Here is an 11,624-nt window from a genome sequence, read left to right as displayed (position 1 = left end):
AGGCGAAGGGCGATCTGGGGCGGCAGGCCTGCCGCTGCCTTCCTCCGTCGGCTCCTGCTTTGCGGTGGTTTATGCGTCTCCTGGCTCTCTGCTGGCTGAGACGTACCGGCGGGGATATCGGGAAACAGCTGCTGAGGGCCCTGGCCGCAAAGATCCCTTCGTAGCCCCCAAAAGGGGAAGAAGCAAAAGCACCCAGTATGTGGCTGTTCAAAGACAGCAGTTTAAAAAAAAACATAAAAAGGTGGAATATCTGCTTTGTCTATAATCTGTTCAGATTTCGCTAATAACAACAAGGGAATGTTATGTACGTTACGGCGATTTCGCGTTAACGACACTAAGAGTTTGCTTTCATCATCCAGAGCCCGCTATTAACATCGTGTTCTGTCGAATGTACTTTGACACACAATGAACCGTAGGCAACTTCAGCCTTTAACTTTGAGTTGGAGGGAGTCGAGCTGTTTATCTTCAGTTAAAGAAAGCAAAACCGAATGGGAACTTTATGCTGTAGCAGAGCATTAGTGTACAGGCCAGACAACAAATTAAGGTAAGGATTGTAGATCTGGGACTCCATCTGGTACGTTGTATAAAGATGTCTACCACTTTTCAGGGGAATTAGTTCAACTGGTAGGATTGGTGCTTCATCTTCGTAGCAGGTTTGTTCCTGGTGTTTGTGGGCTTTGAGCCTCAATTTGATGCAGAACAGAATTTTTCGTTACAAAGGTATTAAAATGGAAATGGAGGTGGATCTAAGGTCTCATATTGTTATGTTCTTACAATTGAGAACCACTTTAAATATTCTCTGAAACCTTAAAAGTATGTCTTCTGGAGCAGTAAAAAATACAAAACTCTTCATCATATTAGTGGGAGGCAGTAAATATTTACATTTTTTTTGGTGATACTGGATGACATTTGGCAGATATTTTCACATGCATGTAATGATCGCATAACTCTAAATTCTGTGGGCCCATTTTGAATTTAATGCCTCCAAGCTGAAGAGGTGCATGCCTAACAAATGGAACTTTAGTAATAACAGCTATCTAAATGTTAACCAAGGATCTACATGAATGTACAACTTGCAGAAGAAAAAAATGTTTTTAAGGTCAAAGTTTAATCTTTGCTCGCAGTTAGTACTTTTCATTATAGAAATCTCAATGTACGAACTCCAAGAACAGCTGAGTATTGTCTTCTAATTGTAAAGCTATTTAAACAGTAGAAATGTTTCAGGTTTAGAAGATTTCTGTATTTGATATTTTTGACCACTGTAACACCTTGTGGTTTTGAACTGAAGTAATAATATATATGAACATAGAAAAAATGAATAGTAATGATCTCAATTAACATAATGATCCCATTTAATGTATTGTCATGCTAATGAGTAATCCCGTTTAATAGAACTGTTCATGTAAAAGCTCACTGGAATAAAACCTGTTTCTTTTGGACCTGATCATCCTTTAAGACGGATTGATTATTTGGAATAAACCAGTGACAAATAAGTGTTGGCACTGGCTCTCTAGATAAAAAGCCATCGTGCCACCAGTCTTCAGGCGAATGTTGCTTGCCTGAAATTGTTAGGAAGTGCAGATCTCTGAAAACAGAAGAGAGATGAAGGAATAAAAGGTAGCCATTTGCAGCAGTGGTTGTGGTGGTCTCTTTTAGCCACTGTTTGGAAGTTTAAACAGCAACACCATCATCTTAATTAGAAGCTTTCAGGCAGGGTCAAATTCTGTGCCAACAGCGATACTAAGAAGATCAAAATACTAATGGTGCTTTTGATAATTAGGTTTAAAATCCTGTATTGTGTTTCAATTGGAGCAATAAAAAAGCTTATGTAAATCTCTGGATACCCGAACACGTATGTTACAATAAAATCCCAACAGCGTTAAAATAATTATTCCGAAGTTGAAGTTTAGCTAGTCAGTGTAGGTCTCTGCATTTCTTCGTACCTCTGGGACACACACTCCAGCTTGCTCTTAAACTTCAATCAGATAGGTACATTTTGGGAGACATTCTGAGAATATTGTTTCTTCCTTGATCAAAAGTATCTTGATTTGCAGAGATCTGGACTTTGCTCACTAGCTATTCTCTGTTCTAAAGGGAGGATTCAGCTGGAGCAGTTCTGAGAATATCCTATAGTAAGTGAAGCAAGAAAGTCCTAGGGTGGGGGATGCTTATCCCTGGTCACGTGGGGAACTGGTGTCACAAGTTCTCAGTAAAATGACGTTTTCACTACAGATTGTTGGGATTTTTGTGAGCACTTAGGCCGTGATGAGTTGAGGTAGTCTTCTGCAGAGTGCATTTTAATGGCTTTGATTGAAGCAGAAGTATGGTTAATGTTGGCAAGGTTCTCACTGCAAGGAGCCTTGGCTTCTTAGCCAGAGGAAAATGGCTGATAAGGTTTTACTTTTATGTGGTGGTTGAACAAGTTATAGATCTGGAATAACCCTTAAATTGCAAGCAATTTCTGAATTTGTTCCCTGAAGCAAAAGAACTCCTATGCTTTTAGCCGAATTAGCCCAGATGGCTTGTGACACACACAGCGCAAGTTAAGCAAAGTGTCAAGGGAGGACTGAATATCCTGGGTTCTCTTGACTCAAAAATACCATGTGTACTTTGAGCTGGAGATTCAAGAATGTCTTCTAGATAGATACAGAGATGCTCACTACTCTTCTAGATAGACATAGAGATTCTCACTACCATCTGAATTTGTATGGTACTTCAACTCGTGTTCTTTTCATGAATCATATTAAAGATAGGTTTTACCTAAATGCATTTTTTTCTAGTCTTATATGAGGAAATTATTACATAGATGTGTTGATCAGTATTTTTGATTATTTGAGGGAAGCTATGACTTTTAACTAACCTTCATCTCAGTAAGGCAAACTTGCATAGGTGGAAACTTGGCAACGCCAAAGCTACTGCTGATAGCAGGAGACTTGAGGAAAGGAGCAGAATCTTTCATCCTGTATAGCCTTGTCCATCAGTAAACAGAGTTTAAAAAAAACCACCACCAAACCTAATCCCTGTCTGTGTAAATCTTTTCAGACATGAAAGCTCTCTGAAATGATAGTTTATAAAAATAACACTTTACCATGACTATATTTGAGATCTTGATTAAACAAAACAAATTATATGTATCAGCTTCCTTTAAATTCAAGTAAATTATAAGCATAGATGACTGTCACTGTGTAACTCTGTAAGCTAATGTGGGAGAAACTGATCCTGTGGACAGGCTGTCACTAGTAAGTGAAGTTACAAGTGAAGCTACACATATCAGTTTCTTTGAGAATCTTTTTTTTTTTTTTACCATTGCAAATGTATGAGGATATAACAAGTACCTGTGTTTTCTGTGTTGTAGAAAACTGACCTTGATAGGTACATTTGGATATAACTGTGTTCGTTTATCAGAAAATCAGTAAGAAAATACAAAACACACTTTAAAATACTTAGAGAGCTGCCAGTCTGTAGTTAAAAACATGTTTATATTTGTTATGCTGTGGCAAACTTGCGAAGTTGCTTGGTACTGGAATACTTTTAGAGAGCTTGGGAACTGATTAATAGCAATCAGTTATTGTAGACAGAATTGTAGACAGAAGCTGTAGGTGTTCAGCACTAATGAAATGAAATTCAATAGCAAGAAAGTGATACTTTGAAGATGTGGTTCAGAAATAAGCAAGTTTTGACTGAAAGCTATAATATGCCAGTATATGACTGCAATATTTTTGGTTAGGGGTGGATGTTGAAGAGAAGTCAGACTTCACTTCAAAGAATACAAGTGATCCAGTATCTTCTTGAAAGCACATAGATATGAAACAAACTGATCAATGTAACTGTTATGTTTGGTAGCAAGGAGAGCAGAAATCAGTGGCCAGTTCTTGCAATGTAGGGAGTTTACAAGTAGTTCTCCTCAGGAATCTGTGCAAGGCAATGAAATAACCTTTGAAAGTATTATTAGTAGGGCTCTGGGACTCCTTGCTTAAGGCAGTCATGGATGGAAAAAGTTTAGGGACTCAAGGACAGGTTGGACAGGATTGTGGAGGGTTCCTAAACAAACTACATCAAATTCAAGAAATCTTATGAATTGGAAGTAGTTGAAAGTTGAGAAAGTCACATTATGTGCTTGCCCTGCTCATTCTCTTCCCAGTGCATTATTTTAAGGCTACCGCAGGAGACAGTGTGACTTTTTATTCATCACCTTTAAAGTAAGTTTGACTGCTGGAACTCTACAGCTGAGCTGGAGAATTGAATCTGGACATTGAATTGCCATGTTCCAAACCCAGACAAATATTATGATTTATATAATATTTCAAGCTTATCCAGAGTTCACTTGCTCTCTTTCATGACAAAAGTTTTAAAGGTTTTCTTTATCAGTCCTTTTTCTGGGTTTTTTTTGCGTTTTTTTGTTTTTTTTAATTCAGCAGTGGCTGACTAAACAATATGATTTTTTAAAAATTCTGTAGCAGTGGTTTAACTTGTTCTTGTCTCAAGGTCTTGATCTTTTGAAAAAAACCTAAACTATGTTGAAATAGCATTGGCAATATGTAGAAAAGAAATTCCTAGAACTATTTTGTTCTATCATCCTTCTGCTTCATCTTGTCTAGTCTTGCTCAATTGTCACCTGTGAACCTCTTCAGGCTTACTGAAGATATCTCAGTACCAGTGAGTCTATGAATTACATGCAGTCTCCTTCAATTATCTCTGCATGTCATTCAGCTTAACCTATAGCTAGAATTCTTAGGCAGCAGTAGAAAGAATGAGCATGTGCGTCTGGAGGGAAAAAAAAGACCTTATGTATTGGTGGTAAGCACATCCTCACTGCAGATTTAAACTAATGGGAATTTTTAATCTTAAGATACCTACATAGATAAACTGTTCAGTAGTGGTTCAGATGGGTTTCTGTCATTAGTCATTATATAATCAATACAAAAATATATTGAACAATATCTGTTTGTACCACTGTAAGAGGGTTTTAGCTCAAGACAGCTCAGTGTTCTTACATAGAGAAGATGCATCAGTTGAATAAACAAACTAGAGGAGTAGGATGGACAAGGTGGCTGTCTAAAAAGGGATATCTCCATTTATAATCAGTTGTAGTCAAAGTTTCACTTGGCTTCCAGCCTGCCTGTTCTTATCAGCAAGAAAATCCTGCTCCAGGTAGCATGCATTACTAAATAAGTAGCAGAAAACGGTAACTGGAAGCTGACTCTCTAGTTCATTACTGAATTAATGGTGAAGTAAGTCTTTCCTAGTAGAGTTAGAGATGGGAGTGGTGTGTTTGAATCATTTGGTGACAGTAGATAGTTCTGAGGGAAAAGGGAGGCTCCTCTATTTTTAAGTGAAATATTTGCCAGACAACAGCAGGTAATTCCTACTTGTTCGCAGAATGACATTGCTTTTATGTCTGAACTCGGAGACAGATTAATCTGTCTTGTAAGAGTAAATTCAGAAAAATTGAAATTACCAACATGAAATGCTGTTGCTGAAGGAATAATACCATCAGCAAAAGCAGTGGCCTGTTTCTGCTATCAGTTGCTTTGATGCTGACATAATCACAAAATTTTTTGAAAGGAGACTGAGATCCACCATTTGACTTCTAGAAAGCTTGGATTCTAGACTGCAGTTGCTGTTTGGCACTATTCAGTCAATATTAACTACAGCATAAAATTTAATTTGCCTTTATGATCTAGACAGTGATGTCTTTAAAACTTTTGTGAAAGGCAGCTATCTTCATCAAATGGGAAAGATCAGAGTCTTTCGAATACGTATGTACACATGCACATACATACACACAATTATGGGTTATCTTCCAGGATAGAAATCTTGCCAAATACAAGCAAGCGTTAAGACAGCATGGGAGGGTAACCTAGATATAGATGTGCTTTATGGTCACAGTACTTCTGTGTGGTGTGTGTGTGTGTGAATAATGCTCGAGTAATATGATAGTTTAGTTCTTTTCTTCTCTGTAGCATACAACTTTGTCTTTAGGTTGCAGAGTGTTAGATCTGTAAGGCAGGCAGACAGTGTCTTGTCTTAGTTTGGTTTTCCCCTTTCTGTTTATTATCCTTGCAAATTTGGTAATAATTTAAACTGAATAATGTCATCAAAGAATTGAAGCAAATAAAGGCTCTTTATCTCTTCACCAACAAAGATTTTGAGAACAGTACATCTTCTGCAGTTTAAGAGCTGTTAAGCTACCCTACTGAAGAAGCTTGGTCTACATGACTTGCTTGCTAAGGTTGAATCTGTTGCAGTGGTTCTGTTCACAGAAGGCTGTTCGCTGTGTAACATAACAAATGAAGTAATCCACATAATTTAATTCCTTCTAGCAGGAGTGTTTCTGCATCAGAGCTAGGTGTATCAGTCATGATTATGTCAGTTGTTTCTGCTTCTGATTTATTATAATGTATCCCATCTGTCTCTCACAATGCTTTCAAAGCTGTTCTTGGGGTCAGCACGTTTAATGTACTGTTTTTATCAGCTGCGCCTTATGTTCTTTGGATTTCCAGTGAAAGCCTTACTATGTTCTGTATCTTGTGTTCTGAAGGAAGTGTATGGTGTCTATATCTGGAGGTACAGAGTTGACATCGCTAGTTCAGATCTAACAAGCTATGGCTCTGCTACATTTGGATGGGTGATTGGAAGAGTGCGCAAAAGCCAACTTAAGGAAAACCCAATGTCCACCAGTGTCTGAGCCACCTTTACGTCTTACTGAAGGCATTTTCCAGAATTTTGACCAAGTCAGAGTAGACCTATGTTTTGCCTCTGCTGTGGCAAGAAGAGTAGATCTTTTGAAGAAGGGAATTGATGGTTTCCTCCAAGAGGATGCATCAGATGATTGGCGGTTTCAGAGAGGAGTTGTGCCTCTGCAATGCTTTATTCCCATTGCTAGCTGACTTCTGTCCCTGAGAACAGTTAGGCTGTCAGCACTAATGCAGAAAAGAGTAAGTGTCATTGCATTTCATTTCTCATTTATGAATGAACTATAATAACCTGTGTTAACATTTAAGAGGAATGTGAAAGTGCACTGTTTAAAGTCTATTTCTTCCTTTTTGCAGGCTCTTATATTCTCTTTTATTGGGAGTAATATATCCCTACCCCCAAGTATCTTCTTCCATCTTCTTTTCTTTGTCCTGAAGCTGCTCCCTTGCTGCAGCTGGATAAGCACCTGGACCTTGATTGCCTTCTGCCTTATCAGTTGTGTAAGAATGCCAAAAATCAGGCCAAATTTACCTATTTCAGAAACTTTAGCAAAGATCTTACTTGCAGTTAATATTTGCATGACATTTTTTTTTTCAATATAATCTTAAGGCTTTTATGATAACTCAAATCCTGTTTTGTTTCAACCTTTTGGTAAGGTTTGATGTAAAAATTCGGGGTTTAAAATGTATAGTCTCTATTTTACTAATATGTAGAGCACAAGTGGGCAAACTATGACAAAGCTTACATTTCTGGGCAGATAGCACTTAGCCCTTTTTTTCTTCCTTGAGGTGCCTGATACTCAGTGTAAATAGCATTAATGGGAGAGTGAATTGAGAGTGTGGCCCTAAGCGATGTGAATGGAGTTTTTGATTCTGGAAGTAGTCTAGTAGCTTTCTTCTACAAAATAGAGCTGCATTTCCCTATTTCTTTTTCTCCAGTAAGTGTGTGTCCTGTAGCCTTACAAAGCATTAAGAAACCATATTCTGATGAATAACAACAATGCTTTTAAAGATTGCAAGGAACATCACATCTTTTTGTTGTATTGACTAAAGATACTGTTCAATATTAGAAATACAGAAGCCCTAATCTCTTCATGATGTCTTTCTTGTTCTCTCCTCCCTTTATCATGCTTTGCTTATATTCCTTGACCTAGTGCTTTCTGACCAGCAGTAAATGTAATTCAGCGCAACAGCAGCTTGGATAACTAACTGGTTTGCTTAATGTTTGATAGATCAAACTTTGCAAATGGGTGGAACATCAGCATACCAAAGTGTGAGGGAGGAAGAATAGAGAAGGACTTACCTCTAAGCTTTCTGACATCTGGGAACAGAATCTCGCAACTTTGAACACAGAAGAACAAAATCATTTCAGAGAAACAGAAAACTAAGCATTGAGTGTCTTGGAATTTCTTACCATACTTTATGGCTATGGTACCTTCAAAAGGCAGACTGTCAAGGATGCTAGTATTAACCACTGTGCAGTTTGGACATAGGAAAGGGAGAGACAAATTCATGGATGCCTTCATAAAGCATGGGAATTGATTCAAGAACAGAAGTGTTTTGGAGACACTGAAGACAGGAGAAGAAAGGAAGGCAGGCAGGCTCGGAGGATTTTATTGCAGAACTGATAAATCTTACTGGATCTTGGAGTTGAGAGAAGGTGGCTTTTTTCACTGAACTGTAGCCAGTCTGTGCACAAGAGAATATGAGACAGTTGTGAATACTCAGTTCAATCCTGGAGCTGTCAGAATTTCTAGTTGTATTCTGATTCAATTTCATTTATACAACATGTGGAATTTCCTCAGGATTTATCATCCTCAGTTCCTCAGGGCTTGTCCTGCTCAGAGCAGGTGTTTGCTAGCTAGATCTCCTGCCAGTTTCTTTGATTCTGTTAAGCTCTTATGGTCCTCTTAAAGCTGAAAATTGACTTGCAGTCATGCTACCCATCCTGCAGTCAGTGTTCTGAAGTATTTGCTAAAGAAGACTTTTTCTGCACCTGTTGCAGGGCTCTGCCTGATTTTTCCCTTATGTCATTCAGTATGTCCATATGCTGGTGGAAATAAGATATTTTCACGTAACTGTCCTAATGCATTTTTTTAAATTACATTTTTAAGAAAAATAGTTCTTAATGCTTAAGTTTCACCACAGATCAGTGGTGAAAAGATCTGTATTCTATGTGTCCTGAATAGAAAAATAAATAAAGAAATAGAAGTTGTGGTGTTAAAACGCAGAGGTATACGGAGGTGGTTTTTGTAAGCCATGCACAGTGGACAGAGTTGAAATACTACATGTGCACTTGAATTCACAAAGCCCTGAGGTGTATCTAGATTCAGCAGATTATAATTAGAAGTAAACTACAATCTTTTTTCAGGTTGGCAAATTTGTATCTTTTTTCTGTGTGGAGGGCATCTTGGTTATCATGAAAGCCGGTGGGAAGTTAGGAGCAGCTGTCTTGAAGCATGTCCATAGCACCTTGAAGAGGTGGTCTTGTGTCTCAGATTTCAGCAGGGCTCTCCTGTTAAAAGTGTGGTGCAGAAAACAGGATGTAATTGTTACTTAAGGTAGTAGATTGTGCCTGCCTCAAGCCATCCGCTCGTGGCCTGCCATTTGCTCTTCACTTCCCAAGGGTAGGCTTCACTCATTTTCTGCACTGGTTGGACAGTAGTTAACAGTTGTTTTCTCTACCCTAATGTAATGCTGTGGCCAAGTAAGCTTTTCACTAGAGGAGATAATTTAGTTTACCATTGGAGGAATGTTCTCACTTTCCTGTCCATGTTTTTTATATACTAGAAATATGCTTTTGTTTTATAGGAAGAAGAATGAAGGTCCCTGGAAATTCTAGCACTGTAGAGTTGGCAAGATAAATATGCATGAATATTGGTAAACTGCTGCTTCAGATCACCTGTCACTGAGCCAAACAAGTAGAATTAGACAGTATCTTAATTCTTAGGCCTTCTGCGGAAGGCAAATAATAGGAGTATAAGGTCTGGCTTGGCAAATGTGGTCATTAAACTTCATTGGCTTCAATAATATCCAGCACATGATGGCAGAAATATGAATAATTTATTTATTCACAGGCTTCATAGCAGTTGTTCTGTCAGTCTGCCCACACCAAATACCAAAAAAAATGACTGATTAATAATTGGTGTTTGCTGATATATGGACACTGATGGACATAATGTTTCTGGATAGGTAAGGAAGCTTGTGTGCCGCTGTAGCTGCGAGCTTCTTGCAGACCTACAGGAAAGTGTCATTTTTGTTACCCAGAAGCAGCAAGGAGGTGTTGACTATCTTGATTTTTCCAGCACAATCCTGTTACACAAACTTATGTTTGTCTGCCTCAAAAATATTCTTCACACTGGGAGGAAGTTGCTCTAAGAAAAGCAAGTTAAGTTAGCTCCACAGTATTTCTGCTTAGGTGGTCTTAAAATTGCTAAGAATAATGAAACATACATCTGAAACTGTTGGCATAGCAATAGTTCTGCAGAATTGCTCTTGTCTGTCACCAGTCTGTCAGGTACGTTTCATCTGCGAGCTGTTTATTCCACACTCCTATGACAATAGGAGGGGAATTTGGTCCCACTCATAGTAATCTCTTTGGAACTTGAAAATGCTGTTAGCTCTCTAGCATGGATCATAGGGATTGCGATATTTTAAGGTGCCCAAATATTGAAATGTATGAACCTTAAGCTGTCTTCTGCTGTAATAATCATTCCACAACACGTAGGGTGGAGTCTCAGATGCAAAACTAAACTTTGCTGAGAAGTTAATATATAGGAAATGGCCTTCCTGATGTTGCTGAGACAGACTGTGAATGAAGTAAAAGTGAATGTTGTGTTTGCTAGTTGAAACTAACGTTGGAGGATCTTGTCGAGGTGTAAATAATCCTATACAGAAAGCACAAAGGAGAGTAAGAATGAATATCCTTTTGCTTATCACCAGGATCTTGAATATCCTTGAAGGTAAGGGTATAGCAGCTTTTCAGTTAATTCAGATTGTACTTCAGAGAGGGTCTGTAAGTTTTAATTCCTTTTCCCTGGATCATTATGTAAGACTAGGCTCTTTATAATTAGCTTAATTCCCGATTAGGCTTGTGTGCACTAGAAAATCTGTTTCCCAAGGCGAAGCATATAAGACTTGTTTGCTCAAATGTCTTTTTAAAAAAAATCCATAAATTGCTGATGTCTAAAAATACTTTGAATTTCTTTATAGTACAGCAGAATACGACTTAAATTGTATTGAACCTGAGTTTTGTGGGATGCAGAAATCATACTGTAACTGGCAGGTACTGTGCTTCTTGATAAGGGAATTTCATTGTTAGGGTAGTGTAATTTCTAGTAGTAAATGTATGTCAAGATTGAGGATGTTTAAGAGAACTTAAGAAAATGTCCCATTTTCTGGGAAAAGTAACATGATACAAGATATGATACTGTTAAGTTTTGGGGTTTTTTTTGATGGCATTGTATTTCAGCGAAACAAATGCAACCTAGAATTGAAAAGGCGACAGAGTAGTTACAGTTATGTAGCTAATCAAACACAGACAAGTATTGCTTGTCTTTTAATTTAATTATCTGAAGTGTTTTAAGCAATCAGTACAGTTTTCTTGAAGATAATGTTTTGTCTTTTCCCAATTAAGGATAAATGAGCAGGCACCCTTCCTAGAGAACTGAAAGGTCTTCTTTTCAAGTTTAATTTGCAGCACTTGGTGGAGGATTAAAGCAATCTAACTAAATGGCCTCATTTAAATTTTGCAGCCACCTGAGAGATGGTAGACAGATGTGAAAAGGGAATTATCCATAAAGCATGAAAGTTAAATTAGCAGCTTTCTAATTTAACTTTCTTAATTCGGAAGATTTCTTTATGAGACTTGAGCCTTTTTATTAGAGTTGGGATATCTTTTGATGGATCTGCAGTACGATGCTTGCTGTG

General features: G+C 37.9%; 1 protein-coding gene across 3 annotated transcripts in view; it reads left to right on the top strand.

Annotated features, from left to right (window-relative positions):
• The first annotated feature begins 417 nt into the window (after positions 1-417).
• Positions 418-11,624, top strand: part of CCSER2 (coiled-coil serine-rich protein 2) — a 74,859-nt gene continuing 63,652 nt past the window's right edge. For all 3 annotated transcript variants that reach the window (XM_010567885.1, XM_010567884.1, XM_010567886.1), the window contains exon 1: positions 418-544. The gene's annotated coding sequence lies outside the window, so the exon portion shown is untranslated. The remainder of the gene's footprint in view (positions 545-11,624) is intronic.

This window comes from Haliaeetus leucocephalus, unplaced genomic scaffold (genome assembly GCF_000737465.1).
Source record: "Haliaeetus leucocephalus isolate CR32 unplaced genomic scaffold, Haliaeetus_leucocephalus-4.0 Scaffold229, whole genome shotgun sequence".
Taxonomy (NCBI): domain Eukaryota; kingdom Metazoa; phylum Chordata; class Aves; order Accipitriformes; family Accipitridae; genus Haliaeetus; species Haliaeetus leucocephalus.
This window is presented reverse-complemented; position numbering and strand designations above follow the sequence as displayed.